This window comes from Octodon degus, unplaced genomic scaffold (assembly GCF_000260255.1).
Source record: "Octodon degus isolate 3935 unplaced genomic scaffold, OctDeg1.0 scaffold00034, whole genome shotgun sequence".
NCBI lineage: Eukaryota > Metazoa > Chordata > Mammalia > Rodentia > Octodontidae > Octodon > Octodon degus.
The window spans coordinates 7561706-7567798 of NW_004524610.1; the positions used below are offsets into that span (position 1 = coordinate 7561706).

The 6093-nt window shown below is 43.4% G+C and overlaps 1 non-coding gene across 1 annotated transcript; it reads left to right on the forward strand.

The window, feature by feature from the left end:
• The first annotated feature begins 1684 nt into the window (after window positions 1–1684).
• On the forward strand, window positions 1685–1791 carry LOC111816557. Its single transcript, XR_002820921.1, has one exon. It is a non-coding gene; the product is annotated as a U6 spliceosomal RNA (small nuclear RNA).
• Window positions 1792–6093: the final 4302 nt, after the last annotated feature.

The following is a 6093-nucleotide window of genomic DNA, read 5'->3' on the forward strand; positions in this document are numbered from 1 at the left end:
AGTTCCTCTATACCTTTCTGCAGCTGTTTCTTTATTTCAGAAGCCATTGATTCATTGATTTCAGCTGTGTGAGTCCCACTTTGTTCTGTGTTAGTGTCCTCTGCACTTGTTATGGGTGGGCTTGGGTCCTGAGATTGCATTTTGCTTCTTCTCATTGTCATTTTGTGTAGCAATGTCTTTTGACCTTCGTTGTAGTTCTTTGGTGCAGTTATAACCTCAGCACGTACTGAAGTTCAGGTGCAGATCTACAAAGTTTGGATTTATCCAATTGTGCCTGGCTTGGGTCTGGCTGCTGTGCTCAGCTCCTTCCTGCTGCTGCCCTTGGGGGTGAACCTGTTGTGCCCCTCTGGCAAGATGTTCTGCTCCTGGACTAGCTGGGTGGTTCTGTCCCCTATACTCTCTGCAGGGTTTCACCCCAGGCCTGTATGCCAGGCCTGAGCTGAATCTGGAGGGGACAAGGCGGAGTAGAGGGGAGAGGCAACTCTCCCACATACTCACGGGGCCTGGTCTAGGGCTGGATTTGGGGGTTTCTGGAACGCGACAGGAACTCCCATTCAGTGGGCAGGGTGGGGGGTACTACAGAGTGGTGGGGGCGTCCCAAGGGGGTGAAAGAGGGTCTTACCCATGTTGCGCCTGGGCTGGGACCAGTAGGTCCTGCCAACTCAGGGTAGCAGGAAGCTCTCCCACACACTCACTGGGCCTGGGCTAGGACTGGATCTAGGGGTTCCAGAACACGGCAGAAATTCCTACTCAGCGGGCGAGGTGGAGGAGATGCTGCGGAGTGGTGGGGGGCATCCCAAGGGGGTGGAAGAGGGTCTCACCCACTCTGCGCCTGGGCTGGGATGGCCGGTCCCACCGGTGCAGGGTAGCCGAAGCTCTCCCATACTCTCACCAGGACTGGGCTAGGACTCCACAAGTAGTATTACTGGAGCAAATAAAATTTTTAATTTTAGTTTTTTGAGAAATTTCAAACTAATTTTCATAGTGGTTGCACTAATTTACATTCCCATGTGCAATCTAAGAGGGTTCATTTTCCCCCTCTACCCTCAGCAACATCCGTTGTATTGTGTGTATGTTCTTGAAGCCCACCACCTTCACTGGACTAAGATGAAATGCCAGAGTTGCTCTCACTTGCATTTTCCTGATGGCAAAGACGTTAGATACTTTTTTTCATGTACTTAGTACCCATTTGAACTTCTTTTGAGAAGTGGATGTGCAGTTCATTTTCCTGTTTTGCTGATAGAGTCACTCACTTTGGAGGGTCAACATATTGAGTTCTTTGTGTATTCTAGGTACTAGTCCTCTACCAGAGGAGTAGCTAGCAAAACTTTTCTTCCATTCTCTGGGCTGTCTTTTCATTCCATTGATAGTTTCCTTTGCTGTGCAGAAGCTTCATAATTTGACGCAATCCCATTCACTGCTTCCTGATATTATTTCAGCGTTTTTACATTTTTGTCCAGGAAGTCATTCCCCATGTCTGAGGCTCTACACATTTCCCTGTGTTTTGTTCTAATATGTCTAAGTTTCCACACTTAGAGCTAGCTCATGGTTTCATTTTGATTTGATTTGATTTGAGTACAAGGTGAGAAGTGGGGATCCAGTCCCATCTTCTGCCAACACTTTTGTTGAAGAATTGTTTTCTCTCCATTGTGGTTTTGGCCCCTTTGTCAGGAATCAGACTGCTGTGCTCCGTTGGGCAGCACATCCACTAAAACTGGAATGACACAGAGAAGATTAGCATAGCCCCTGTGCAAGGATGATGCACAAACTCATGAAGCAGTCTATATTAAAAAAAAAAATCAGATGGCTGTGGGCAGGTGGCTTTGGTTCTGTGTCCTCTGCTCCACTCTGCTGGTGTACACATCCATCTCTGTACCTGTGCATGTTTTAAAATATACTTTGGTATTATAACTTTAAATCTGATACATGATATCAGAAGTTTTGCTCTTTTTGCTCAGGGTTGCTTTGGCTATGCTGGACATTTTCTGAGTCCATGTGAATTTGAAGATTACTTTTTGTAATTCTATGAAGAATGTTGGCCTTTTAATAGAGATTGTATGAAATCTACAGATTCTTTTGGGTAAATGGCCACTTACACAATATTATTTCTACCTATACAAGAACCAGGGACATCTTCCCATTTTTCTAATGCCTCTTTCCATTTCTTTAGCCAGAGTTCTGTAATTTTATTATAGAGGTCTTCACCTCTTTCATTAGGTTGATAAGTAGGTATTTAATTTTTAAGCATTATGAACAGAATTGTTTTCCTTGTATTTCGCTCAGTGGATTCATTATGGGTATAGAGTGATGCTATTAACTTTTATGTATTGATTTCATATCTTGTGTGCTTTTTTATTAAAAATATCCACATAACAAAAAATAGTATATATAGCAATAGGCCATATGGACATATTCTAAACATGCTTTCCTCTGGGTAGTAAAATGACATAGAGAAAGATTTTTTTTTTTTTTTTTTTTTTTTTTGGGGATTGAACTCAGGCCTTTGTGCTTGCCAGGCAAGCGCTTATTCTACTGAGCCATCTCCCCGGCTCCGGGAAAGATAATTTTACCCTTTATTTGTTAGATGTATTTTTGTTGTAACTATCATGCATTATTTTGCTTTGAAAATCTCTCTTCATGTCACGCAACAACAGTAATTGAAATGTGGAGTTGTCTTTCTGCAAAGTTACACTCATGAGCACAGAGAATAGAATGCTTTCCATCCCAACTCTGGCATAAAATAGATAGGAGAGAAAGCCTCACCCCCTTACATCCCTGCAGAACACTTCTCCTGTTTTCCCACTTGCTGTTCCTATAAAGTTCCAGACCGTGGTGGCAGAGTGACACCTAAAGTACAGGAGATCAGTCCCGAACCCTTGACTCTGGGGCAGCCCCCTAGGCTTAGATATGCACCCACATTTTAATCTATCTTTTTGTGTACCCTTCAGACATAAAACCCAAGGAGAGCTGCTTCCTGAGGGCTCTCAGCTACTATGCAGCTGAAGCCAGAGCAGACAAGATTCATTCATTCCAGGGCAGCGTTCCTGAGCCGTGGGGACAGGTTCACAATGAATCCGAGCTTCTGCCTACTTCTGACACCTGTCTCAAAGTAAAAGCTCCACTTTTTGTAACCTGCAACTTGTGGGTGTTGTGAATCAGCAAACTCAAGACAGGTTAGTAGCCAATATTCAGTGAATGCTTCACACTCCTTTAGGAATTACTCATCAAAAAGAGTTCCTCAGCCCCTCTGACCATAGTGGAACCCTGTTTACTGAAAGAAAAGCAAAACATTCTTAACCCTGTGCAAACATGCCCGTTGCTCACCCGGAGCCTCGGGGCCTGTGCTGCAATATCATGGAGCCCTGAGCCTGGTGACCTGCTGCCTCCTGAGACTCCACAGTCACTGCTCTGGGGGTACCTGGAAGAGCTGCCTCCCTTTATTCTTTGTACAGTTTTGGTGAGTTTTCTTCACAACCAGAAGCAATTAATCTGTATAATTCTATAGGGAAATTTGTAAAACTGCCTCAGTAGTTATAAAAGGTACCGAGAAGAGGGCAAATTAGAAAGAGCCTTCACATTTTCCTTCTCTGTTCAAAAGCAGATGACTTTTATTTCCTCCATTAAAACTAGGTAAAAATGATTCTTTTGGAAAAATTAAAATAATGGGAATAACAGAGCAGTTACCATATAATTGAAGAGAAAAATACATGGTAAATTTAAGACAACCATTTACTGATTCGAATGATGAAATCATTTTCTTTTTATAGTCAGTATCAAAAAGAGGGATCTTCCCTGCAGACTACCATAGAAAGGGTCATGATAAAAGTCCAGCAAGGGGAGTCAGGGCTTTGGTCTGAGTCCAAAGTAGCAGTAATAAGAGTTCTTCCATGTTAATCCTTTATTGTATTAATAACCTGAGAATTACAATAGTGTAGTCTGACTTCTCCTTAGTGTCCTTTCTGTACTTAAGAGAAAGCAAGCACAACTGGATCCATTTTCCTCTTCCCTGGAGCTTGCCTTCCTTAATTACGGGAGATAGCAAAGGCACTTGGATTTCATCTAATCTACCTGCAGGTAATTACGGCTCATTGTAGCAATTACAAATGACATTTATAATGAAGAGCAAAGGGGAAAAGCTTTCAAATGCAGTTTATTAGGCTTTTAAAATCTTCTTCAGAATGGACAGCCAAGATGTATTTATAGGACAATTAACTTCTTCAGTGACAATGTTGAATTATGCCTAAGAAATTCACATCTACAGCCTGCATTACACTAAAGCCCAACACACTTCCTCCCAATGCCCCTAATTAACCCTGCAATAGCAGAGCAATTCTGACGCTTCCTGAACGTTTTGGTCAGACAGCCCACAATATTAATTTGCATAATCCCTAAATAGGGTCCTTACATATTTCGTGGGTTATTTTCCCCGGGCTGCTTCTCCATGCCCTTTCCAACCCCAGGGCGCTCCTCCCCAGCTCACCATCCAGCCACCTGGCCTGCCAGCTCTGCCCTCAGCATTCTCACAGACACAGTCTTCACCCCCCAGAACGTTCAGCCACCTTTCACGTGCCTGTCGCTTGGGGTACTGTTTCCCTCCTCTCCACTCGAGGACAGAAATGTGACTGTGCTGCTCCCAGCCGTATTTCCCAGGCCTCATAGTGTCTGCTGAGTAGGAGGGGATCAAGCACTATTGGTTCAGTGAGCAGCCGGTGTTCTTAACCAAGTGTTTCATAATGTTACACGATGGCTGCTATGATTTGAGCATGTCTCCCAAAATTAGAATATTGAAACTTTATTGCTGATAAGTAGTGCAAAGAGGTAGAGTGATGTAAGTCATGACAACCTCCTGAAGGGAGTTAGGGACCTGATAAACGAGGAGCAGGGTAACACTCACCTCATAGTCCCTTCTGCTTTTCTGGGCCTCCTGCTGTACATGTCACCATATCTGAGGAATGCTTTCTCCCCAGGCACAAACTTTCTGTTTCTCTAATTTTGGACTCAGCCTCCAGAATACTAAGGAATAAATTTCTATTGCTTATAAGATACCCAACCTCAGGTATTTGGTTATAGCTGCATAAACACTCTAAGAAAATGTCTTGTATTTATTTGTTTTGTCAATACCTCAGTTTATTCAACAATGATATATAAAAATAAGAGGATCACAAGATTGTCAAGATAATTAATGAGCTAATTTATATACTTTACGCAAAGCCATCTGACACACAGTAAGCTTTTAGTGTTTGTTCATATATGTTTCAAAAGAAAAACAGCTCACCATATAGAATAGTGCTCACGTATGTCTAAACTTTGTATTTTTGTGGGGAGCTAGTTTATGCACATCTTAAAATTTACTGTAGGTGGTAGATTGAATAGCATGGCTGGTCCTTCATGAAACTATCTCTAAGCCCTAATGTTTTATATGATTTTTGGTAGTATAAACTCTTAACATGATGCTGATCTTTTAAAATAGCCTTTTCATTATACATTCAGTACTGTTGGCTATAGACACGATGTTGTACAGAACTGAAATTAATCATGCGGCATAACTAAAATTTTGCTCTCAGGTCACAAGATAAGCCTTGGCATGTTAAAACTGCAGAGTGTTTATGTGAGCAGAAAGGAAGCACGGACTGTGGAGCTCCAAACTGAGATGAACCGAGGAGCTCTGCCAAGGAGGCCGAGAGGGAGAACGTCAGGCAGTGACCCCAGTAGCGGCCCAAGATGCTGCTTGATGGGACAAGGAGGAGCTCTATGCCGTCCAGATCACCGCTGTGGGGAGCGCCTGGGGAGAGGCGAGCCGGCACTTTCACACTGGTGGGCACCGTTTCTGCGGAGGTGGCTTTCCATTTGCTTCCTAGGAGCCTAGGGACCTAGGGCTGCCCAGCCACCACCCTTCCGATGGAGCACTCTAACGCCAAGTAACAGTAAGTCCCCGCGTCTCCCTGTGCTCGCCCTGTGGAAGCACCATTCTACTGTGTGCTTCAGTGAGTTTGCTCCCTTTGCATAATCCATAGAAACGGTGCTGTCGTACATAGAACCGTTTCCTTCATTTAAAAACATGAAAAAAATTCCATGGGTAGTATATACTACATT